Below are 27,205 nucleotides of genomic sequence, written 5' to 3'. Positions count from 1 at the left end.
TACCAGTTTCATTAGAGAGGCAGATCTTGAAATACCAGGCCCTAAAACAAAATCAAAGACTGACTCCTTTCATGGTACTTTTATGAGAGTCAGCATACTTCTAGAGACCTGAGTAAGTTTGTTAATGCATTTTAGGGAATAAGATGACACATTTAAAGAAATGTATAGGTAGTAGACTACATCTGTTTCACACTGCACGCTCGCCAAATGTGCATAGTAGAAGCTGCATGCATATCTTGCTGTTCATTATACAGGGCAACCAAGTATAATGCTGTGTGTTCAAGTGCTTATGAGTCCTACCTAGCTAAGATATATGTGGCTGTGGGACTGAAGGTTGAAGTAATACTGACAACATTTATGGAGGGGTGTTAGAACTGGTACCTTGGTGTGGGTCTCCATTTCATTTTTTTGCTGTTGCCTCATGTGTTTTTGCTGGTTATAGATGCTTTGGGCACTGTGCCACTGCTATTCAGTGCCACAGTGCAAGTACCCCCTATGGTAAATTGATGTGTGGATTAGTGTCTCCATGATTGGCTGGTTTGGTTTACTTGTCAGACTAGTACAATGCACTGTGTGTGCCCAGGGCTTGTAAACCCAATGCTGATGGTGGGCTTGCAGCACTGGTTGTGCCACCCACAGAAGCAGCCTGTAAATCACGGAAGTGTCTCGCATCACCGGAGAAGAGTATCGCTGTCGCATCAGAAGTCGTTGAATCGCTGGAGAAGCGTGTCACAGACACTGTCGCGGCTCAGAAGAATAGTTGAGTCCCCACACGGCCGTCGGGCGTGCACGCACCATGTCGCATCAAGGAGAAGACACCTTTTTTGTTTCATAGCACCGAATCTTCATCGCATCACAGGGCTGCTGGTTGCATCGCCATGGAAGTGCAGGAAGAAACCGACGCATCACCTCCCCATGCAGAGAAGAACCAACGCATCCCCTACGCATCGGTAGGGACCCTACGCATCACCGTTCTTGCGTGTAAGCAACTGGCGCATCACCTTCCCTGCAACACTTTTACAATATAGCGTTACGCATCCAAAGGTACATTGAACTTAAAGTGTCACATTTACCATCTAAAGAAAACTAAGCTAATTCTACCATTTTTAAAGTACAGTATTTTGGATTTTTGCTGTTTGTGGTCTTGTGTTAAGTCTATAAGTCTATATAAAATACTTATTTTTATACTACAACTTGTGTGTTGTCAATCTGTAGTGTTGTCACTGGGTTACTGTATGTGTTCACAAATGCTTTACACACTGCCTCTGAGATAAGCCTGCCTGCTTGTGCCAAGCTACCAAGGGGGTGAGCAGGGGTTATTTTAGGAGTGTACCCCCTTAACCTGACTAGAGGCAAGGGTCCCTATTTGGTCAAAAGTACCTACCTCTGCCAACTAGAGACCCTCAAATCTAACATTGGTGGCAGTGGTTGGATTTGGACTTGCATCTGTGATTCATATATAGTTATTGGTGAACACTACTAGTGAGGGCAGACCAAACGCGAGCACATACTTTTGGTAGATTGTTTTTCCTGGGATTTTCTATTTTTGCAAAGAACCGCCAAGTGTAACTACCATGGAGAAAGCAGTATCCATAGCATCTGTCGATTTTGATTGGGAAAAGGAGAAACTAGAATGCCACAATATGAGACAGCTAAAGCACTTCTGTGGGAAATTCAAAGTCTGCATGACCTGTCTCACCAAGAAGGATGAGTTCCAAAAGGCGCTCAGGGTCTGGGTTGAAGGAAGGGATACCCCTTAGAATGAAGAGGGGGCTGAGAATTCAGATGAGCAGCTGGATGTGCCATTGGGTCCAGGGGGAAGGAGAGCAACCTCCCTAGTAGGTAACAGTGTTTCTGCCAAAGGCCTGTCCCCAGAGGAGTTGGAGGACAGGAAGGAGTGTAGGATGCATGAGATGGGGCTGACCAAGTTAAGTGGGCAGTTAGAATTTGAATTGCAAACTAGGATATTGGCCCTGGAGGAAAAGAAGATGCAATTGGAGCATGAGAAAAGTTTGAGGGAGATGGAATTGAAAGCTAAAAGCTTAGAGATTACTTCCTCTGGTGGCAGCACGCTGTCCAGGGTGTATATTCCTAAAGATGTGGTGAAAGAGTTTTATAAGAATGAAGACATTGAACAGTAGTTTAAAGCCTATGAGGTAGCCATGTCTTCCCACGGGGTCACTGAGAAGGATTGGGGAGTGTGGTTGTGGGAGCGGTTCCTTAGTGAGGGGCGGGATACACTGTTAGACTTGCCCTCTGAAGTCCATAATTCTTATTACCACATGAAAGATGCATTGATGTCGAGGTATGGGATGAATCCTGAATTATATAGACAGAGGTTTAGAAATTGCAAAAAGTTGGAGTCAAGCACATGGGTAGAATATGTAACTTTCTTTTGCAGAGCGTTGGATGGTTGGGTGAAAGGTAGCAAGGCTAATGATTTTGAGGGGTTCTTTGATTTAATTGCATGGGAGCACTTGTCAAGTAATTGTTTTTCCAGAGCTATGCCAGCACCAGATAGTGGGAAAGATCCCCTGCAGAAGAGTGGGGGGGACAAAGGTAAATTGAAGGAGTTCCAGAAAGGGCCCCAAAGTATTCCCAAGGGAACCAAGGGAAAGGTTCTCAGCCTTCCCCTGAGAAGAAGCAAGGGGCCCGATAGGTAGACCTGTTCCCAGGGGACGCCTGAGGTGCTTCACATGTGGTGAAGTGGCCATAAGTCTATTGATCCCCGGTGCCCACAGTTTGGATAGACAGCACCCACTGGTGCTCCACCCCGGCAGATGGCGAGTGTAGCCCTGGGGGAGGACATGGTGTCCAAGGTGGGCGGCGTCCCTTGTCTCTTTAGGAGACTGTGAGGTGGTCCCCAGGACCCAACTGCCTGATAACACTAAGAAGTACAGGCAGTGGTTGACCATCAATGGCCATAAAGTGGAGGCTCTTCGAGACACAGGAGCCAGTGTGCAGCTGTCAAGTGTCACCTCGTGTCTTAAGAGCGGGTCGTCCCCAATGCATTTTACCCAGTGGTTGCCGCTGACAACACAAAGAGCCCGTGCAAGGTGGCTCAGGTCCCCCTTGAGAGGGGGGGGGTCTCTGGTACTCTTCAAGTAGCTGTGAGGCCAGCCATGCCTGTTGACTGTTTGTTAGGGAATGATTTGGAGAGCTCACCTTGAGCTAAGGTGGAGCGAAGTGCTCATTTAGATGTCGCGTCTGCCTGACTGGGCCTGTGTGACCACACAGCCCATAACAGCCAGTAAGGGTGTTCAAGAGGACTTGGAGCCTGAGAGGGGGACCAAGGTACCTGCCTTAAAGAGAAGAGGCAGGGGACACAGGAAACTGGCCCCTGAAGTTCCCACGGTCCAGCATGAGGCAGACCTTGAGGGGGATGCCCTGCAGCATACAGGGGAACAGGTAGATGAACTGGGGGACCTGCCTGATGTGCCTCATGGGCAGCAGGAAGGAGGACCCTCCAGGGAAGTGTTCTGCAAGGAGCAGAATGAGTGCCCTTCTCTTATAGGTCAGCGGTAGCAGGCTGCAGACCAGACAGCAGGTGATCATTCTGAATCACATTGGATCTACTGGGGGAATGATCTCCTGTATACTGAGCCTAAGGTTGCTGAGCCTGGGCAGCCTGTGAGCTGGTGGAACCCCAGTGATTCAGAGCCTTCCTACTGGGGCTGGCTCATGATGTGCCTTTAGCAGGACATTTGGGGCAGGACAAGAACTTTGAGAGGCTTGTTACCCACTTTTATTGGCCCAAAATGCGCAAGAGTTTAGAAACTCATTGCAGGACCTGTCAGACTTGTCAGGCAAGTGGAAAGAGTTGGAGGAAGCAGAAGCAGAAGGCTCCTCTCCAGCCATTCCCTGTGGTCAGCACCCCCTTTGAACGGTGGGTATTGACATTGTGGGGCTACTGGACCCCAAGACAGCCATGGGCAACAGGTTCATCCTGGTCTTGGAGGACCATGCCACCCAGTACCTGGTAGCCATACCTTTGAGGACAGTGAAGGCCCCCATGGAGGGATGGGCACTGATGGGAATTTTCTACAGTGCGGGGTTCCCTAGAGAGGTGGTGTCTGACTGAGGTACAAACTTCATTTCCAAGTATATGAAGTCCCTGTGGCAGGAGTGTTGGGTAACTTATAAGTTCACCACTCCTTACTTTCCCCAAGGTAATGGGTTGGTTGAGAGATTCAACCGAACCCTAAAAGGCGTGATTATGTGTCTTGAGGAACCTATGAGGCAGAAGTGGGGCGTCCTCTTACCATGCCTGCTCTTTGCATACCGTGAGGTGCCACAGACATCTCTAGGGTTCAGCCCCTTTGAGCTTCTCTATAGTCACCGAGTGAGAGGACCTCTGAGTCTGGTCAAGGAAAACTGGGAGAAATCTCCCAGAAAACCTCCCAAGGATGTATATAGTTACATACTGGCCTTCAGAAACTAAGCTTGGCATTTGAGGCAACTCGCTGAGGTGAATCTGGAAGCTGGCCAGGAGGAGATGAGGTGGCTATGACCAGAATGCCACTCTGGTAGAGCTTCAGCCTAGTCAAAAAGTATGGGTCGTGGCCCCAGTATAGCCTTGTGCGCTCCAGGATAAGTGGACTGGACCATTTGAGGTGGTGGAGCTCAAAAGTCCTGTTTACCTGCATGGTGGACTTGCGGTCTCCAAGGAACCCCTTGCAGATCCTGCATGTCAACCGACTAAATGCCCACTTGGAGAGGCCTGAAGTGGGCATGCCCTTAGCGACACATGCTGGAATGGAGGAGGAGGTTGAGCCTCTTCCAGACCTCCTGTCAGTGACAGAGTGAGATGGGTCAGTCAATAGTGTGAACCTCTCTTCCACCCTGACCCCTGAGCCACAGAATGACTGCTGCCAGTTGCTGGGACAGCTTTCTGATCTGTTCTCCCTGATTCCCAGTGTCACTGATTGGGGCATCCATGACGTGGGCACTGGAGACAGCCTGCCTGTGAAGCACAAAATGTACCGGGTGACTGACAGGGTGACAGCTTGTATCAAGGAGGAGGTCTCCAAGATGCTTGCATTAGGAGTGATTGAGGCCTCTAACAGTCCTTGGGCCAGCCCAGTGGTCTTGGTCCCAAAGGCTGCGCACCAGGTGCCACGCCAGAACTCCATTTCTGTGTGGACTACTGAGGGCTCTATTCAGTCACGAGGACTGATGCACACCCCATCCCCAGATCTGATGAGCTCATCGATCAGTTAGGGGCAGCCTGGTACCTCAGCACATTTGATCTAACGTCTGGGTACTGGCAGATCGCCTTGACTGATGGGGCAAGAGAGAGGTCAGCATTCTCCACACCAGATGGGCACTACCAGTTCCGGGTTATGCCCTTTGGGATAAAGAATGCCCCTGTCACCTTTCACAAGTTGGTCAACCAGGTGTTGGCTGGACTGGAAGAGTTCAGTGCCGCCTTCCTGGATGACATCGCAGTGTTCAGCACCAGTTGGGAAGAACATCTGCGTCACCTCTGGGAAGTGTTGATGGTGCTGCGGAGGGAAGGCCTCACGATCAAGGGTAGTAGGTGCAAGATCAGGCAGGGTTCCGTGGTGTACTTGGGACACCAGGTTGGGAGCGGCCAGGTCTTCTTGGGCCCCTACAGCCTAAGATTGAGGCCATTCTGGCTTGGGAGCCCCCCAAGACCCAGACAGACGTGAGAGTCTTTTTAGGACTCACTGGGTATTACATGAGGTTTTTCAAGGGGTATGGCAGCATTGTTGCACCCTTGACAGAGCTGAGTTCTAGGAAGCAGCCCAAGAAAGTGATTTGGACTGACACCTGTCAGAAAGCTTTTGAGGACCTGAAAACTGCCATGTGCACGGCGCCGTGCTCCTGGCACCTAACTTCTCAAAAGAGTTTATCGTTCAGACAGATGCTTCAGAGCATGGTGTGGGGGCTGTTTTGTCATAGATAAATTAGGAGGGCCTAGATCAACCCGTAGCCTTTATCAGTGGGAGGTTATTTCCACAGGAACAGATGTGGAGTGTGATTGAGCGTGAGGCATTTGCTGTGGTCTGGGCACTGAAGAAGTTGAGACCATACCTGTTTGGGACTCACTTCCGGGTTCAGACAGACCACAGGCCCCTCAGATGGTTGATGCAGATGAGGGGGAGAATCCTATGCTGTTGAGGTAGTCCATTCCCTACAGGGTGGTACAGAACATGCCAACGCTGATGGTCTGTCCCAGGAGGTACGGTAGTTCTCCCCACATTTCAGCTGGAGGGGACACGTGTTAGACCTAGCACCTTGGTGTGGATCTCCCTTCCATTTTTTGCTGTTGCCTCTTGCTGGTTATAGATACTTTGGGCACTGTGCCACTGCTTTTCAGTACCACAGAGCAAGTGCTCCCTATGGTAAATTGATGTATGGATTAGTGACTCCATGATTGGCTGGTTTGGTTTACTTGTCAGACCCTAGTACAGTACACTGCATGTGTCCAGGGCTTGTAGAGCCAATGCTGCTAGTGGGCTTACAGCACAGGTTGTGCCATCCACAGAAGCAGCCTGTAAAAGTGCGTCTCAGGTCTGCCATTGCAGAGCCTGTGTGCAGTCTGGTACTGCCATGCTGACTGGGCAAGTGCACCCACTTGCCAGTCTCTAATCCTTCCCTTTTTATTCATAGTATTCACCACTATGATAGGCCCAAGGGCAGGGTGCATTGTAGGTAAAAGGTAGGACATGCCCTGACGCATGTGGCATATCCTAATAGTGAAGTCCTGAAGATGCCTGAAATGTTAAAAGGCTGAAATGTGTCGACTGTTTTTTGGAAGGCACCACTACAAGAGAATTTATGTTGAACATATAAAATAGATTGGGAGGAGCTCAAATATAAGGATTATTAGGATGACATAGCGCCATGATGCTCCTTCCGGAGCGACCGTCTGCGCTTTAGAAATACCCTTCCAATATCCAATATCCAATTATAACTTTAGATGCTCCCTCGAGTTTTTTTTTGGTGAACTGGTTACAAAGGAATGTTCTTTTGTAATTAATTGAAAATATCCTTTTTGATATAGTTGTGGGCAAAGAACCCTAAAAAGGTTCAAAGGATTCTTTGTATTTGTTTGTACATTGTGCATTTGTGTGTATATTGTATATATTTGTGTATATATATATGTTGAAGTTGTGTATATATATGTAAAAAAATCGAAAAAGAAAAGAGAATCAATCTTTTGAGAAAGATATGGTTTACTAAACTAAATATACAAACCAACTTTTGACTTTTTCTTTGATCTTTTGAATTTGGTGGATTGCAAGCTGGTCGAATGAATGTAAAAATAAATGATGGATTTAGTTCCTACGAGAATAATTGCTTGAGGGAGAGATAATTAATGGTATCTGTCCCCTAAATAGTATTGGTAAATGGTCCATAGGCATCACTTTGATTACCTTGCACTTTATGGGAGATGACTGCTTCTAGGAGCTGCTGTCCTGTACTGATGAGTGCCCACTGTCTGCTGATCTTGCCCAGCATGGCCTACCTGTTCTGCTGCCCTAGCGCCTCGTCAGCGCTATGCTTTGACTACCTGTATTCTAAGGAGGTAAGGAGTGTGGGCACTACTTTCTTGTGTGGGGCTCAGGATCCTCACCAGCTCCCTATCGCTTGGGAGGCACTATTATCCTGATTGCCAGAGGAGGAGCCTGCAGCGCGGTGCTGTCATAGCGCTATATCTCCATCCCCAAAGAGAGGAGGAGCGTAGATCCTGCATCTGACGTCTGGTGAGGTAGTCCCCCTGCATGTTCCCCTAGCGCCTTGTGAGCACTATTTCCTGGTTGCCTGTACTCGAAGAAGGTGAGGAGCGTGGCGCTACTCCCTTGGGTGGGACCCTGGGACTGTGAGCCATCTAGCGACTCGTGAGCGCTGCCTCCAGCCCATGCCCAGGAGAAGAAGGTGTGTGGGTCCTGCAGCGCTGAGCTGCCAGAGTGCCATATTTGCATTGACTGTGCTCTGCTTGCTGTCTAGTGCCTCATGAAGTGATACAACTGTTTTCCAGCCCCCAAGACTCTTAGTCCTGCATCCCACAGACAGCGCTGCATTTATTTTCCCAGCTGCCCAACTTAGCAGTGGGCAGCTGCTATGGATTGGGCAATTTTTTTGGTCAGAGTCCCAGAGAAGGGGCTCCCCAGGTGCAGTGGTTCCAAGAGCTAAACTGCACATTGTTGGGGGTCGCAAGGTGCGCCCTGCTGATTTGGTATGCCTTATGCTCCTGTGTTACTCACGCTTTTACCCTACTGCATATGGTTGTGCCTAATGTTATGCAGAATACGCTCACTCGTTTATGCCTGTGCTTTTCTATGCCTACTTGAATGCCTCATGTTGCATGTATATTTATGGCTATGCCTAATCTAATGGGTTTTTTTCCCCCTAAGGCTACAGCGTTGGTGTTATGCCCAATGACACAGCATTTATGTAAATGTGTGGATGCTTAATGATAATGCTTCATGTGTTAAGCTCAACTCTAATAGGACTATTCCTGATGTCCTTACACTGAGGGTTTTTGTGTATAACACGCCCCTAGGCTCATATGTTTCTGCCTTATCTAATGAGATTGATGCACATTATTTCTTTCAAATGTGTTTTCATGCCTACCATCAGGTTATGATGTGCAGAGGCTAGACCTGTGCTATTGTGTTCTTGTTAATGCTTTTAGGCCTAATGCTCACATGATTTAGGCCTACTGTGCCTAATGGTAAAGTTATGCCACCATGTTCATATACTTTATGCCTATGAGGTATAATTCGTTTATATGCCTACGGTGTTGCTCATACTTTGGTTTATGCTGTTGGGGTTCTGCCTACTCTGATTTTTGCCTCAGGCTAAAGTGGCAATAGCCCTATTCTCACACGTTACTATATCCTGTGACCATGCAAAGAAGGTTTAAACCCACAGGTTCATGTCTAATGATAACGCTTTTATGCTTATGGCTGATGGACTTTGCATTTACTGTTTATCCCTTGTGATTGTTCCGGCAGCGGCCCGACTGGCCCTGTCCTGTAAATAGTCCCCGGGGAATGGTTTCCCGGTTTTTGCTGGCACAGAAGATATGCACCTGTGTTCTGCATTCTAATGTGTTTTATGAATACACAAGTTATTTTTCATGCAACCTGGTGTGGAGTCTCTTTTTGTAGTGTGCCTGGTGTGTCGCCTGTGGGTGTGCTGCGCAAATGCTTTACACAATGCCCTGAAGTTTAGCTTACCCGGACCGCACCACGCTACCCCATTTCTAACAACCAATTACTATCCTATGTACATGTGCTGGTATTGCTTCAGAAGATGGGAACATTTTTACCACAGTATAAAGGCTGCAGGTAGTATGATTACTGGCACCTTCAGACATTAGTTATTTTAAGTGAATTGTCGCTCTTTGCACAGGTGTTCACTATTCTTGGTAGATTCTTTTTAGTACTTTCTGGTATATTTTTGATTAGAGTTTCACTGTCTGCAAACAGTGTAACCAGTACCCACTTTTCTACTTACATACACTTCATTTCTCAATATAGGTTCAGTGAATGTCAGGGGTATGATACAGGCAAAAACTGTCCGTAGTAGAGAATTAGTTTTACAACATGGCTTCTGTATATGGAGGAAACGTTGTTTTCCCATGACTAGTTGTATACAGCTACCATGTGTAGGATTGGTTACACTTGCATCTGTGGTTCATAGTCAACATGAACTAAGCTACCAATGAAGTGTACGTATAGGGTAATTGTTGCATATAGCACAAACTTGCTTTACCTGTGGGGATTGCATGTATAATAGATGTAATGATGCTTCATATTATTCTGAGCTATTTTGCATTAACTTTCATAGCTCTAATGGTATACCCATTTATAGAGCAATGCCTACAAAAGAAGTGTGGATGATGTTATCAGTGATGTCATCAATGATGTAATTTGAGTTGTCATCAGTGATGTCATAGAACATGCCATGAGTGATTTAATATGTGAAGTCATAAGCAGTGCATGGCACGGGCACAATTCATTGTTAGCTCTGGTAACAACAACTGGTATATTTATGTGTTGTTTTAGTTCATAACACAAACTTGTTACACATATAGTCACCTATCTCTAACATTACTTTAACCTTTGTTTGTTTCAGTGAATTTCTAAGGTTTTTAAAAATTAAAAATAAAGATCTTTTTATCACACCCAACTATAATGTTACTTTAACCTTTGGGTTTTCAGTGAGTTATTAGTTTGTTTTTAATGAAAAGTAAAATTTCATTACATATGTAAAGCCAACCCCACCCATGCATAGCCTTCAGCAGTGCACGGTGGGGATTTGGCCACTGGGCCTCATGTTTTTTAAAGGGGAGGGGGCAGTGAAACCCCCCACCCTGAGCCTCATTAAGCCCATTAGGCCATAGGGACTCCAAGGCCTTATGTTTTTTAAAGGTGAGGAGTCGAATTGAAGTGCTCTCCGAGACTTGTTAGGCCCAGGTAACCCCATCCTCCAGGGCCTTATGTTTTGAAGGGGAGGGGGCCCACTTAGCCTCAATCCCAGAGCCTCATTACACCCTTATTTCCCCAGGGGGTTTGTTTAAGTGGATGGGGTTCTGTGTCCCACTCCCCAAACCTTTTAAAAGGCCCTTGTGAGCCCATCCCCCAGGGCCATTTTGTTTTTAGTGCAGAGGGCCATTGGGACCCATCCTTAAGCCTTTAAAAGGCCTTACGGATCACGATCCTTAGGGCCATTTTTTGTAATAAAAGGGAGCGGATGCACACCCCCAAGCATTATTAGGCCCTGGGGATCCCATGCCCCAGGGCATAGATAGTTGTTTTCTTAAATTATTGGGAAAAAACTCAGACTTCCGTGCCCATGCCGGTGCATGCACAGTAACCACTATGTCCTAGGGGTGGGCTTCCCAGGACATAGCTAATGAACTAGACCCGGGTGATGGAGATTCCAAGGGACATTAATGGCTCAAAGAGGGGGTATAAGATTCATTAGAGAGGCAGAGCTTACAATGTCAAGCTTAACCCAAAATCATAGACCAACTTCTGTCATTCTACTCTTCTGAGTGTTAGTATCTTTTTAGAGACCTCAATGAGTATGTCTTTGCCTTTCTAGGGGGCCAGTATTTTTCATTTTTGGCCCTGTGGGGGTCCCTATGGGGCATAGGAGGTGAGGGTATCCTGACAGCCAATCAGAGCAATCAATCCCACTGGAGTCTTACTCTTGTGGGAGCAAGATGGCTCAAGGGAAATTAAGCTCTCTGGGCCTATCAGAATTGTCAATGTTTTAATTGCTGTTCCCGCAAGTGCCGCTCAAGCGTCCCGGAGACCCAACCCTCCATATATATATACAATTTTTTTATCCTTTATTTCTCAAAAATGACTTAACAGATTTACACAAAAAGCACAATCTGTGGACCAAGATTTAGCTTCCTGCCAAATTTGGTGTAATTTCATGCAATAGTTTTTGCAGTAGCCCTGCCTAAAAAAGTCTATGGAAGTTACATTTTTGTGGACCCCGTTTTTTCTCGGACCCCACTTGATGGATGACCCTTAAACTGGGTAAATGGGGAAAATGGGGAAACAACCTTAACAACGCATTCATTACATCACGTTACCTTTACAACGTGGTCGTTACAACGACAGCGTTGTTACATTGCAGTACCATGACAACGCAAGTTGTTACAACACCTTCCCTACTGTTGCACACACTGGAGTCCTCTTACCATGCCTGCTCTTTGCATACCGTGAGGTGCCACAGACATCTCTAGGGTTCAGCCCCTTTGAGCTTCTCTATAGTCACCGAGTGAGAGGACCTCTGAGTCTGGTCAAGGAAAACTGGGAGAAATCTCCCAGAAAACCTCCCAAGGATGTATATAGTTACATACTGGCCTTCAGAAACTAAGCTTGGCATTTGAGGCAACTCGCTGAGGTGAATCTGGAAGCTGGCCAGGAGGAGATGAGGTGGCTATGACCAGAATGCCACTCTGGTAGAGCTTCAGCCTAGTCAAAAAGTATGGGTCGTGGCCCCAGTATAGCCTTGTGCGCTCCAGGATAAGTGGACTGGACCATTTGAGGTGGTGGAGCTCAAAAGTCCTGTTTACCTGCATGGTGGACTTGCGGTCTCCAAGGAACCCCTTGCAGATCCTGCATGTCAACCGACTAAATGCCCACTTGGAGAGGCCTGAAGTGGGCATGCCCTTAGCGACACATGCTGGAATGGAGGAGGAGGTTGAGCCTCTTCCAGACCTCCTGTCAGTGACAGAGTGAGATGGGTCAGTCAATAGTGTGAACCTCTCTTCCACCCTGACCCCTGAGCCACAGAATGACTGCTGCCAGTTGCTGGGACAGCTTTCTGATCTGTTCTCCCTGATTCCCAGTGTCACTGATTGGGGCATCCATGACGTGGGCACTGGAGACAGCCTGCCTGTGAAGCACAAAATGTACCGGGTGACTGACAGGGTGACAGCTTGTATCAAGGAGGAGGTCTCCAAGATGCTTGCATTAGGAGTGATTGAGGCCTCTAACAGTCCTTGGGCCAGCCCAGTGGTCTTGGTCCCAAAGGCTGCGCACCAGGTGCCACGCCAGAACTCCATTTCTGTGTGGACTACTGAGGGCTCTATTCAGTCACGAGGACTGATGCACACCCTATCCCCAGATCTGATGAGCTCATCGATCAGTTAGGGGCAGCCTGGTACCTCAGCACATTTGATCTAACGTCTGGGTACTGGCAGATCGCCTTGACTGATGGGGCAAGAGAGAGGTCAGCATTCTCCACACCAGATGGGCACTACCAGTTCCGGGTTATGCCCTTTGGGATAAAGAATGCCCCTGTCACCTTTCACAAGTTGGTCAACCAGGTGTTGGCTGGACTGGAAGAGTTCAGTGCCGCCTTCCTGGATGACATCGCAGTGTTCAGCACCAGTTGGGAAGAACATCTGCGTCACCTCTGGGAAGTGTTGATGGTGCTGCGGAGGGAAGGCCTCACGATCAAGGGTAGTAGGTGCAAGATCAGGCAGGGTTCCGTGGTGTACTTGGGACACCAGGTTGGGAGCGGCCAGGTCTTCTTGGGCCCCTATAGCCTAAGATTGAGGCCATTCTGGCTTGGGAGCCCCCCAAGACCCAGACAGACGTGAGAGTCTTTTTAGGACTCACTGGGTATTACATGAGGTTTTTCAAGGGGTATGGCAGCATTGTTGCACCCTTGACAGAGCTGAGTTCTAGGAAGCAGCCCAAGAAAGTGATTTGGACTGACACCTGTCAGAAAGCTTTTGAGGACCTGAAAACTGCCATGTGCACGGCGCCGTGCTCCTGGCACCTAACTTCTCAAAAGAGTTTATCGTTCAGACAGATGCTTCAGAGCATGGTGTGGGGGCTGTTTTGTCATAGATAAATTAGGAGGGCCTAGATCAACCCGTAGCCTTTATCAGTGGGAGGTTATTTCCACAGGAACAGATGTGGAGTGTGATTGAGCGTGAGGCATTTGCTGTGGTCTGGGCACTGAAGAAGTTGAGACCATACCTGTTTGGGACTCACTTCCGGGTTCAGACAGACCACAGGCCCCTCAGATGGTTGATGCAGATGAGGGGGAGAATCCTATGCTGTTGAGGTAGTCCATTCCCTACAGGGTGGTACAGAACATGCCAACGCTGATAGTCTGTCCCAGGAGGTACGGTAGTTCTCCCCACATTTCAGCTGGAGGGGACACGTGTTAGACCTAGCACCTTGGTGTGGATCTCCCTTCCATTTTTTGCTGTTGCCTCTTGCTGGTTATAGATACTTTGGGCACTGTGCCACTGCTTTTCAGTACCACAGAGCAAGTGCTCCCTATGGTAAATTGATGTATGGATTAGTGACTCCATGATTGGCTGGTTTGGTTTACTTGTCAGACCCTAGTACAGTACACTGCATGTGTCCAGGGCTTGTAGAGCCAATGCTGCTAGTGGGCTTACAGCACAGGTTGTGCCATCCACAGAAGCAGCCTGTAAAAGTGCGTCTCAGGTCTGCCATTGCAGAGCCTGTGTGCAGTCTGGTACTGCCATGCTGACTGGGCAAGTGCACCCACTTGCCAGTCTCTAATCCTTCCCTTTTTATTCATAGTATTCACCACTATGATAGGCCCAAGGGCAGGGTGCATTGTAGGTAAAAGGTAGGACATGCCCTGACGCATGTGGCATATCCTAATAGTGAAGTCCTGAAGATGCCTGAAATGTTAAAAGGCTGAAATGCGTCGACTGTTTTTTGGAAGGCACCACTACAAGAGAATTTATGTTGAACATATGAAATAGATTGGGAGGAGCTCAAATATAAGGATTATTAGGATGACATAGCGCCATGATGCTCCTTCCGGAGCGACCGTCTGCGCTTTAGAAAAACCCTTCCAATATCCAATATCCAATTATAACTTTAGATGCTCCCTCGAGTTTTTTTTTGGTGAACTGGTTACAAAGGAATGTTCTTTTGTAATTAATTGAAAATATCCTTTTTGATATAGTTGTGGGCAAAGAACCCTAAAAAGGTTCAAAGGATTCTTTATATTTGTTTGTACATTGTGCATTTGTGTGTATATTGTATATATTTGTGTATATATATATGTTGAAGTTGTGTATATATATGTAAAAAAATCGAAAAAGAAAAGAGAATCAATCTTTTGAGAAAGATATGGTTTACTAAACTAAATATACAAACCAACTTTTGACTTTTTCTTTGATCTTTTGAATTTGGTGGATTGCAAGCTGGTCGAATGAATGTAAAAATAAATGATGGATTTAGTTCCTACGAGAATAATTGCTTGAGGGAGAGATAATTAATGGTATCTGTCCCCTAAATAGTATTGGTAAATGGTCCATAGGCATCACTTTGATTACCTTGCACTTTATGGGAGATGACTGCTTCTAGGAGCTGCTGTCCTGTACTGATGAGTGCCCACTGTCTGCTGATCTTGCCCAGCATGGCCTACCTGTTCTGCTGCCTTAGCGCCTCGTCAGCGCTATGCTTTGACTACCTGTATTCTAAGGAGGTAAGGAGTGTGGGCACTACTTTCTTGTGTGGGGCTCAGGATCCTCACCAGCTCCCTATCGCTTGGGAGGCACTATTATCCTGATTGCCAGAGGAGGAGCCTGCAGCGCGGTGCTGTCATAGCGCTATATCTCCATCCCCAAAGAGAGGAGGAGCGTAGATCCTGCATCTGACGTCTGGTGAGGTAGTCCCCCTGCATGTTCCCCTAGCGCCTTGTGAGCACTATTTCCTGGTTGCCTGTACTCGAAGAAGGTGAGGAGCGTGGCGCTACTCCCTTGGGTGGGACCCTGGGACTGTGAGCCATCTAGCGACTCGTGAGCGCTGCCTCCAGCCCATGCCCAGGAGAAGAAGGTGTGTGGGTCCTGCAGCGCTGAGCTGCCAGAGTGCCATATTTGCATTGACTGTGCTCTGCTTGCTGTCTAGTGCCTCATGAAGTGATACAACTGTTTTCCAGCCCCCAAGACTCTTAGTCCTGCATCCCACAGACAGCGCTGCATTTATTTTCCCAGCTGCCCAACTTAGCAGTGGGCAGCTGCTATGGATTGGGCAATTTTTTTGGTCAGAGTCCCAGAGAAGGGGCTCCCCAGGTGCAGTGGTTCCAAGAGCTAAACTGCACATTGTTGGGGGTCGCAAGGTGCGCCCTGCTGATTTGGTATGCCTTATGCTCCTGTGTTACTCACGCTTTTACCCTACTGCATATGGTTGTGCCTAATGTTATGCAGAATACGCTCACTCGTTTATGCCTGTGCTTTTCTATGCCTACTTGAATGCCTCATGTTGCATGTATATTTATGGCTATGCCTAATCTAATGGGTTTTTTTCCCCCTAAGGCTACAGCGTTGGTGTTATGCCCAATGACACAGCATTTATGTAAATGTGTGGATGCTTAATGATAATGCTTCATGTGTTAAGCTCAACTCTAATAGGACTATTCCTGATGTCCTTACACTGAGGGTTTTTGTGTATAACACGCCCCTAGGCTCATATGTTTCTGCCTTATCTAATGAGATTGATGCACATTATTTCTTTCAAATGTGTTTTCATGCCTACCATCAGGTTATGATGTGCAGAGGCTAGACCTGTGCTATTGTGTTCTTGTTAATGCTTTTAGGCCTAATGCTCACATGATTTAGGCCTACTGTGCCTAATGGTAAAGTTATGCCACCATGTTCATATACTTTATGCCTATGAGGTATAATTCGTTTATATGCCTACGGTGTTGCTCATACTTTGGTTTATGCTGTTGGGGTTCTGCCTACTCTGATTTTTGCCTCAGGCTAAAGTGGCAATAGCCCTATTCTCACACGTTACTATATCCTGTGACCATGCAAAGAAGGTTTAAACCCACAGGTTCATGTCTAATGATAACGCTTTTATGCTTATGGCTGATGGACTTTGCATTTACTGTTTATCCCTTGTGATTGTTCCGGCAGCGGCCCGACTGGCCCTGTCTTGTAAATAGTCCCCGGGGAATGGTTTCCCGGTTTTTGCTGGCACAGAAGATATGCACCTGTGTTCTGCATTCTAATGTGTTTTATGAATACACAAGTTATTTTTCATGCAACCTGGTGTGGAGTCTCTTTTTGTAGTGTGCCTGGTGTGTCGCCTGTGGGTGTGCTGCGCAAATGCTTTACACAATGCCCTGAAGTTTAGCTTACCCGGACCGCACCACGCTACCCCATTTCTAACAACCAATTACTATCCTATGTACATGTGCTGGTATTGCTTCAGAAGATGGGAACATTTTTACCACAGTATAAAGGCTGCAGGTAGTATGATTACTAGCACCTTCAGACATTAGTTATTTTAAGTGAATTGTCGCTCTTTGCACAGGTGTTCACTATTCTTGGTAGATTCTTTTTAGTACTTTCTGGTATATTTTTGATTAGAGTTTCACTGTCTGCAAACAGTGTAACCAGTACCCACTTTTCTACTTACATACACTTCATTTCTCAATATAGGTTCAGTGAATGTCAGGGGTATGATACAGGCAAAAACTGTCCGTAGTAGAGAATTAGTTTTACAACATGGCTTCTGTATATGGAGGAAACGTTGTTTTCCCATGACTAGTTGTATACAGCTACCATGTGTAGGATTGGTTACACTTGCATCTGTGGTTCATAGTCAACATGAACTAAGCTACCAATGAAGTGTACGTATAGGGTAATTGTTGCATATAGCACAAACTTGCTTTACCTGTGGGGATTGCATGTATAATAGATGTAATGATGCCTCATATTATTCTGAGCTATTTTGCATTAACTTTCATAGCTCTAATGGTATACCCATTTATAGAGCAATGCCTACAAAAGAAGTGTGGATGATGTTATCAGTGATGTCATCAATGATGTAATTTGAATTGTCATCAGTGATGTCATAGAACATGCCATGAGTGATTTAATATGTGAAGTCATAAGCAGTGCATGGCACGGGCACAATTCATTGTTAGCTCTGGTAACAACAACTGGTATATTTATGTGTTGTTTTAGTTCATAACACAAACTTGTTACACATATAGTCACCTATCTCTAACATTACTTTAACCTTTGTTTGTTTCAGTGAATTTCTAAGGTTTTTAAAAATTAAAAATAAAGATCTTTTTATCACACCCAACTATAATGTTACTTTAACCTTTGGGTTTTCAGTGAGTTATTAGTTTGTTTTTAATGAAAAGTAAAATTTCATTACATATGTAAAGCCAACCCCACCCATGCATAGCCTTCAGCAGTGCACGGTGGGGATTTGGCCACTGGGCCTCATGTTTTTTAAAGGGGAGGGGGCAGTGAAACCCCCCACCCTGAGCCTCATTAAGCCCATTAGGCCATAGGGACTCCAAGGCCTTATGTTTTTTAAAGGTGAGGAGTCGAATTGAAGTGCTCTCCGAGACTTGTTAGGCCCAGGTAACCCCATCCTCCAGGGCCTTATGTTTTGAAGGGGAGGGGGCCCACTTAGCCTCAATCCCAGAGCCTCATTACACCCTTATTTCCCCAGGGGGTTTGTTTAAGTGGATGGGGTTCTGTGTCCCACTCCCCAAACCTTTTAAAAGGCCCTTGTGAGCCCATCCCCCAGGGCCATTTTGTTTTTAGTGCAGAGGGCCATTGGGACCCATCCTTAAGCCTTTAAAAGGCCTTACGGATCACGATCCTTAGGGCCATTTTTTGTAATAAAAGGGAGCGGATGCACACCCCCAAGCATTATTAGGCCCTGGGGATCCCATGCCCCAGGGCATAGATAGTTGTTTTCTTAAATTATTGGGAAAAAACTCAGACTTCCGTGCCCATGCCGGTGCATGCACAGTAACCACTATGTCCTAGGGGTGGGCTTCCCAGGACATAGCTAATGAACTAGACCCGGGTGATGGAGATTCCAAGGGACATTAATGGCTCAAAGAGGGGGTATAAGATTCATTAGAGAGGCAGAGCTTACAATGTCAAGCTTAACCCAAAATCATAGACCAACTTCTGTCATTCTACTCTTCTGAGTGTTAGTATCTTTTTAGAGACCTCAATGAGTATGTCTTTGCCTTTCTAGGGGGCCAGTATTTTTCATTTTTGGCCCTGTGGGGGTCCCTATGGGGCATAGGAGGTGAGGGTATCCTGACAGCCAATCAGAGCAATCAATCCCACTGGAGTCTTACTCTTGTGGGAGCAAGATGGCTCAAGGGAAATTAAGCTCTCTGGGCCTATCAGAATTGTCAATGTTTTAATTGCTGTTCCCGCAAGTGCCGCTCAAGCGTCCCGGAGACCCAACCCTCCATATATATATACAATTTTTTTATCCTTTATTTCTCAAAAATGACTTAACAGATTTACACAAAAAGCACAATCTGTGGACCAAGATTTAGCTTCCTGCCAAATTTGGTGTAATTTCATGCAATAGTTTTTGCAGTAGCCCTGCCTAAAAAAGTCTATGGAAGTTACATTTTTGTGGACCCCGTTTTTTCTCGGACCCCACTTGATGGATGACCCTTAAACTGGGTAAATGGGGAAAATGGGGAAACAACCTTAACAACGCATTCATTACATCACGTTACCTTTACAACGTGGTCGTTACAACGACAGCGTTGTTACATTGCAGTACCATGACAACGCAAGTTGTTACAACACCTTCCCTACTGTTGCACACACTGGAGTTGGAATAGTAAAGGATGCTATTCCTAACTCCAGCGTGCCATCTAGAGCAAGTCGTTGTACCGGCATGTGTTGTAATGGTACTATGATTTAACAACGTGGTCGTTCTAATGACCACGTTGTAATCACATGCTTTGTAAACACATGCGATGTAATGGTATATATTCATTTAAATGTATATATCCACAACACCCTCCAGCAAGCAGAAGGAAGGCGCCACGCGAGGAAATCAGGAAAAGGTATTTAGTGGAACACAGAACAGGCATAATGCATTTCGGCTTAATTGCCTTCCTCAGATGCCGCTGCCAAACTCAAACACAGTCACGCCTTCGTTTTTTAATTGTCCTGCATTCCGCCCCCAATTAGGTGCTTGCATCTCCCCAAACATGTGATCATCCACCACTCTATTCAACTCCCACAGAAAACTCCATAGTAGAAGGCACAGACACGAGGCTGTATGGATAAGGCATCAATTTAATCATTCAGGACACCCTCATCCCATGAGGTAAAAGAAGAGACGCGTTTCGCCTGTGCAGCAGGCTTTGTCAATCTACTTTGAGCCATTATGCACACATGTTTTATACTCCCTCCCATTTGAATAAATAATAAACATAAAAGACATACTGTAAATTAAGTTCACATAATGCATGGCAAAAAGAATAAACTGCCCGTAACATGCTCAAACACTCACCAAAGCACAAGTTCACAATATTGGTAAAGTGCATGCTGAATATTATATATTATGCACAGTGCATTTCTTAAACAGCTACTGAGTATTACCATTGTACTGGCAGACATAACAGACATTGTGCGTTAAAACATTCAATGGAAATATTTAAACAGAAATGTAAATGCGGCACCACTGCAATTTCTCTCGTAAAGCCTGAACTTGTAAAAGAAAATAACAATAATTAAAACCAGACTGCTTAAAGTCATTTGCTAGTTTCCAAGAGTCAGTCTCAAACCCACACTGAAGGTCGCCCTTGATCACAGCATCGCCACATGGCGCCCTTTGACCTCCATATTACACGCCGAATAGACTGAAGAAAACATTGTGAAATGCTACTATTTCTATAGCAGATCTTTGAGGGCATAATCACAGGACACTGGTAGTCCGCACTCCAGGGTTGCATTGTGCACCAATTATGACCTGCCAAATGTCAGCATAAATGCCATGTCATAAATCATCTCGGGACTATCAATCCCAGAATGCCATACGATAGTTCAGAAAGTGATCCAAAGGAGTTTCCTGGGCAAAGCTTTTCTTGCTGTGAGGTAAAGCCCCTGTGCTGGCAGTCACGTAAACCACCCCGCTACAGGACCAAGTCCCACACAGCTGCCATCCTTGTTCCTCTTCCTGGCAAACAAACTGGGGGCCCAACCCTTAGCCCTCACGTACTGCTCCAAAGACTTTGCAGTCAACAGGGTCAATATATATATATATATATACTAGCTGTACCCTGTCACGCATTGCTGTGGCTCAGTCTGGTTAAACCGAAGAGATAGAAAAGAGTAAGCGCACGTTTCTAATATGTTTAATTTCACAATGCTTGTGTGTACACAATATGTTTTTGTGACTATTGTCTGTATGCGTCCCTTGTAGTTAGGGTCTGTTCGGCCTTTCGATTAAAAACAGGTGCGTATTGTACATGCGAGTATTGGAATCCAATGTTGTGTATATATAAACATGCGCTAATGTTGCAAAGTGAACCAACTCCTCCCCGCTCCCTCCACCCACTTCCCGGTCTGCTATCCTGACACCAACTGTCCATCCTAATATATGTAGACTATTGTCTCTATGCGTCCTTTCTTAATTTAAAAAAGTGAACCAACTCCTCCCCCCTCCCTCCACCCACTTCCCGGTCTGCCATCCTGACACCAACTGTCCATCCTAATATATGTAGACTATTGTCTCTATGCGTCCCTTGTAGTTGTTGCGCTGCAACCAAATCAAAAGGGTCTGTTTGGCCTTTCGATTAAAAACACGCACGTATTGGACATGCGCGTATTCGAATCCAACATTGTGTATATATATACATGCGCTAATGTTGCAAAGTGAACCAACTCCTCCCCGCTCCTACCACCCACTTCCCGGTCTGCCATCCTGACACCAACTGTCCATCCAAACATATGTAGACTACTGTCTCTATGTGTCTTTTCCTAATGTTGCAAAGTGAACCAACTCCTCCCCCTCCCTCCACCCTCTTCCCAGTCTGCCATCCTGACACCAACTGTCCATCCTAATATATGTAGACGATTGTCTGTATGCATCTCTTGTAGTTGTTAAGCATCAACCAAATCGATAGGGTCTGTTCTGCCTTGGGATCATAAAACACGCGCGTATTGGACTCGCGCATATTCGAATCCCACAGTGTGTATATATAAACAAGTGCTTAATCGAATCCAACGTTGTGTCAAAATTTCAAATCAATCGGTGAAGAACTTTCAGAAATTTAAGATTTTGAACAAACGAACATTGACCATTTTATGTGTTTGTTCAGGCTTTCGATTAAAAACACACGTGTATTCGACACGCACGTATTGGATTCCAACTTTGTGTATATAAAAACACGCCCGTATTCGCATCCGACGTTGTGTCAACATTTCAAACCAATTGGTGAGGAACTTTCAGGGATTTGAGATTGTGAACAAACGAACATTTACATTTTTATTTATATAGATAGATATATAAAGACACGTTTCGGCTTGCGCCTTTCTCAATGCCAGTGTGCATCTTGTGAGGCCTTTAATTATACACAATCTTGGAGTCAGAACAAGAATTTTAAGTGATTTCTTGAATGGTTAATAAATGATGATGTTTACATTCGAAGTAAATTAATCGTATGACTATACACAACATTGATTTCTGACGGAATGTATTTACAAATCATGATCACCAAATGAAACTTTTTGAAGTACTAAGATGGCGTCTGCAATAACAGTGAAAATGAGGTGATATTGCATGCGAGTACATTCATGATTTCAATGTATTAGCCTATCCAATGAACTGACTCAAAGATTGTGTATAATAACAAGCACACAAGATGCGCATTGATATTGAGAAAGTCTCACGCCAAAACATCTGTATTTATGTTTTGGTGTGTTTTTAATAAAGAATCTTATGGTATACCAAGAGTGCTGATCATTTCTATTCTTGGAATTTGTCTATGTATAGAGGCACTTCAAATATATATACATATCTATGTATATACATATATATTAACATTAAATAAAATAAAACTACCTAATTTATGTTATATTATTTTAACTAATTACCTATTTAAAATAAATTACTTTAAAGTTGAAAATTATTAAAAAGAACTAGAATTCTTACCTGTCTTTGGTTGATATTTTCTTCCCCAGTATTTTTGACACAATAGTTTTGTTACTCTCATTACAATTATTCGGAGTATGATGGCAAGTGATATTGTTGACAGAATATTTGTGTCTCAATATTTTTGTTCATGACAATCTGTCGCACAACCACCCTGTGTTGATAACCTAATCTCCTTCCTCTTCCCCTGTTTTCATGCTATTCACTACAATCATGGGACCAAGACAATTATAGAGTTCATTCCCATGGTTTGGGAGTGTTGGTATGGGAATATCCCCTGCATAGTGTGCACTCATCACCGCTGTCTGCATGCCTGTCTGTGAATATCTGGTATTCTAGTCCTCAGATTTAGTCCCAGCATCATGTTAACCTAACCCTTTGCCTATGAGCGGTTCCGGACCTGCCCTGGACCTAGAGTGATGCTTTATGAGGATAATCTGTAATGGAGAACAAACTACTGATTCACACATATAGCACGGTCATGGAAGCATCCCAAGTTTTGTACTGCTTTTACTATGACAGGGCCTTGTTACCTGCGTGATATGAATGGGAGTCTACTTGCCCATTCAACAAAAGTTCTGTTACTGCAGGCATCCCTGGAGTCCTAGTGCTGCAATTACTTGTTCTTGGATGACAGCATACATGGAATTGAAGTTTGGTATGCATTGTATGTGTTGATGAGTGAACAAGAGTGACACAGGCCAGATATTTTAATTTTTTCTTAAGATCCCGGCTGTGATAACATCCAAAATTCTCCCTGGAATATGGTAAAGCCCATCCTGTTTTTTAGGGTTCAGGATGAGATCCATTGATGAAGCATTGCACTAATGGATAGGCATAACAAACAAAACCTTTAGGTGTCTTTGAACCGGGGTTTCTTCTTTGTATAGCCAAGTCTGATTATACCTCTGGGTTTGAGATACAATTTTGAGCTGCCACCCCATTTGTGATACCAGTTCCAAGTTCCCTCGGATGAAGGAGGGTGTGCCCCACAAAATAACTAAAATACTACTGCCCAATCAGGGCTGGACACTGCATGACAGTCAGCTTCACAGAGGTGAGGGGACATTACTTGGAGTTCAAAATGGAGGAAGAAGTATCCGCCTTGTCCTGGTAGCCCAAGAAGTGTTGGCTGAAAAACAGGGAACGTGCAAGCCAACCCTTCAGGAGGAACTGATGGTTGGAAGGGGCTAGGAGCACTGGCCATGATGCAAGGGTCTATCAGTCACAGGCTTTGTGATAGCTAGAATAAAATTAAGGACCAGCCCCAGAGGTCCTCAGAAGGACTGCAGCACTTTGAATGCATTCCCAGGTGGCCTTCTGTCTCATCCCCTTTGTCACCATTCTGGCATTATTCGCCCAATTGGTTGGTCTCAATAAAGCCTGGATTAACATTTGACATGTGACTGCTGCATGATTGTAACCCATGGCAGCATGGCCAATGCACTGCTGGCTCTGTGCTGTGTTTTTCAGGCTACTCTAGAAGTGAGGAATGACAACCTGTGGCACTCACCTGGTGCTAGGTAAGCCACTCACTGGCAGTGCCGGGCAAGCCAGTGAGTGGTTTTCTTGGCACTCATTCCCAAAGATATCAAGTGGACTATGCTGCTCTGAAGAATGAGATCATTACCTTAAGGCACTACAAGCCAAGTTAGCGATTGACAACTGAGGTGCAGAAGACCCCAGTGACTCACTGGACTTCTGCAATCATGCCACAAACAGTGCTTAGGAGTACCCTGTTGTTGATTGATCCCCACAACTGGAAAAAAGGAGTGCTGAACAGCCTCCAACATGGGATACCGAACTGTGACTGACAGCATTTGCAGCAGACAACTTAGGCCTGCTGTGCCTACAAGGTCTCTCTGTGTAAGAGACTGCCAAAGCTAGGAAGAAGTTCTCAACCAGAAGATGTCCCTCCTGCCACCACGTCCGCAACCCTCCAAAGCCTCAGAAAATGACCTGCAGCTGCCCCACATGTGCAGGACTGACACAAGCCATGTACTTGGTTGAGCACACTACAGGTGAACCTGCCTACCTGCAGGAGGCCCATCATGGTTGTCCCCTGCAGGAGGCAAACAATTGGGGCACTATATGTGATATCTAGTCCCTATGGGGTAGTTCCTATATCCCTGATAGGCTCTGCGCATTGGAATACTATACACTATAGTTTTGACATAGGACTACGGTCAGTATATCTCTATCGAGTACATTAAACGTAATTACTAAGTATGGGCGCAAAATCCATTCCACTCGCGGAATTTGCAGATGTTCGGCAATTTCGCGATCCGCAAATCTCGCGAAATTGCCGAAAAATCTGCAAATCCGTTCGCAGGCGGATTTTTTTTAGAAGCCCCGCAAATTTGGCAGTTGAGTAGAGGTATCACACAAACCGGTGGTGTCTTCTTGGATAAATATGAAGGGCAAGGTTCATTCTGGCACAATGCTCCTGTCACAAAAATTAAACCTCAACAGGAAGCACTTACAGATATAAATAAAGCAGGTGCCCGAGTTGAAGCTCAAATTCAGTAACGCATTCATCAGCCCAAAAACAATCGTGAGCTATGTCGAGGGTGGGCAGGTGTGCTTTTTCCCCATATCTTCTGTCGAAAATTAGCTGTGATGCTGGATGGAGGTCTTTGCATCCTTCACTTTCACGAGCACAATCCCCATGCAGTTCCTGTGACCAGGGGCTTCTTTCTCCTCATCTGCTGCTCTGATGGGTCTCTGATGTTTTATACACACAAGAGGCATTTGAACTCGCATAGAAGCCCCGCCCGTTTGGCCTCACCCACACACTAGCGGTGTGCATCATCTTCCCGCCATTTACCCATGGACAGCTCACTCAAGGGACCCCTGCGTCCTTCGGCGCTATGGCATAGTAACACACACATGGTCACTGGAGACAACTCTTCTGGCCCTTTACGCAGCTGCAGTGTAGGAAAAAAAGCACTATACATTTACCCAACGAGCTAGCAATTACTGATTAGCCAGTAGAAAGTACTCCAGTATATATCTCTGCAAATCCGTGAGTTCGCTGATTTTTCCGTGAACTCGCAGATTTTTTTGCCATTTCGCGCAAATTCGCGGACCGCAGATCCGCAAAATTCGCCCATACTTATTAATTACTTATGTGGGCCAGCTAACTCAGAAACTTCTCGCATGAACAAGAAGGGATTAGTTTCTGACAACCGCATAAACATGACAGCTTTGTTCCCCTTAGAATCAGAACAGCCTCAGAATCACAGAAACAATAGATAACAGTTTCACTCAGTCAATCGTGCATGCTTTGTTTCTACAGAGTTACACAGAAATAGATAGACGGGTGTTTCCATAAAAAGGGTTTATTAAACAGTCTTATTTCTCGTGAAAGAGATATGAACTGCTAAAATAAGACAGAATGTGAAGTATAATATGTACAGCGCTAGCAGTAAGATCAAATAATACTGCAATAGCATGGCTTGTAGCTATGACATATATTCATAAAAATACATACATAAATACACCGGCTAAAATATAAATACTCAACTGGTGCTTCTAGCTAGTTCTACCCCAGTGTACCTAACCTAAGTGTAGTACGAGGTGAGAAGTAGGTGCTGTTTAGCTATAGTCTAGATTGGCTATAGTTTAGATTGGTGTTGCCAAGATTTGCCAAAAGTCCCTCTAGGTTCTAGTCCGCTGCATGCCTTAGAATGAGCGAGGTTGGAATCTCTTTCCGGGTCTCGATCTCTAACACCCCACAAGGGGAGACAGAAACGCAGGAGCTGGATTCTCAGCAAGGAGAATGACAGTGTCTGGTCAGTGTGTCAGGCGGGGACTTGTTCCCCTTCCGAACTTGCAGTGGCAAACCGCGTTGTGCAAGTATGCCAGGGTAAGTGAATAAGTGAAAGTATATTTATACCTTGAAGGTGTTTTAGGAATGCCAGTATTGACGTAAAAGTCGGGCATAGGAACGTCACAAATGAACCCCTAAGGAATAGATGTTCATGCATATTAAATGAGTTCTTGGAGAACTCAATAATCCAAGCAAGGGGAATTCCTAAAGGCTTAAGAGTCTGGTTTTCCAAGAACTTGTGACATAGTTAGACAGATGTAGGACACCATTCCTGTATTTGGTTTGCATGGACAATGCCTAAATAAGGGTTGGATTGCTATGCCTAAATAAGGGCAACAAGAATTGTGCCTATATAAGGGCACTAGCAGCCCGCCCCAGCGTTGCCCGGGGCAGAAGGGGGCTGGGGGCAGCATTTCAGGCTTGCGTGCACCTTACCTCAGCGCTTGCTCCCAGTCGCACAAACCCAGGCCGCCGCTCCAGTCCGCCTCACTTCACCGCCCCCACTACTCTCACTTAAATGTCTGCACCAAATGTGAAAGCCATTTTAAAACCTATCATTTAGTTTGCTATCCCGCTCCAGTCCGCCTCACTTCACCGCCCCCCACTACACCAAGCCAGTCTACACGCCCCGCTGCAGTCTGCTATCCCGCTCCATTCGCCTCACTTACCGCTCCTCCCCGCGCACTTCACTGATCCTCCCCGCGTTTCACATACCTCATGGCGCTGCAGTCTTGCTACGTTCTCCGCTCCTCCATGCGCTGTTGTCCTCCATTCCGCTCCAGTCCTCCTTATTTCACCGCTCTTCCCCGCGTTTCACATACCTCATTCCCTCCAGTCTGGCTAAGTTTTCCACTCCTCCCCGCGCTGTTGTCCGCTCCTCCTCGCATTCCTGTCCTCCGATGATGTCAGCACGCACGTTGTT

General features: G+C 45.7%; 1 protein-coding gene across 3 annotated transcripts in view; it reads right to left on the bottom strand.

Moving 5' to 3' along the window:
• FSHR (follicle stimulating hormone receptor) overlaps positions 1-27,205 on the bottom strand; it is a 1,773,743-nt gene that overhangs the window by 1,156,354 nt on the left and 590,184 nt on the right. The window lies entirely within an intron of this gene.

This window comes from Lissotriton vulgaris, chromosome 6 (genome assembly GCF_964263255.1).
Source record: "Lissotriton vulgaris chromosome 6, aLisVul1.2, whole genome shotgun sequence".
Classification (NCBI taxonomy): Eukaryota; Metazoa; Chordata; class Amphibia; order Caudata; family Salamandridae; genus Lissotriton; species Lissotriton vulgaris.
This window is presented reverse-complemented; position numbering and strand designations above follow the sequence as displayed.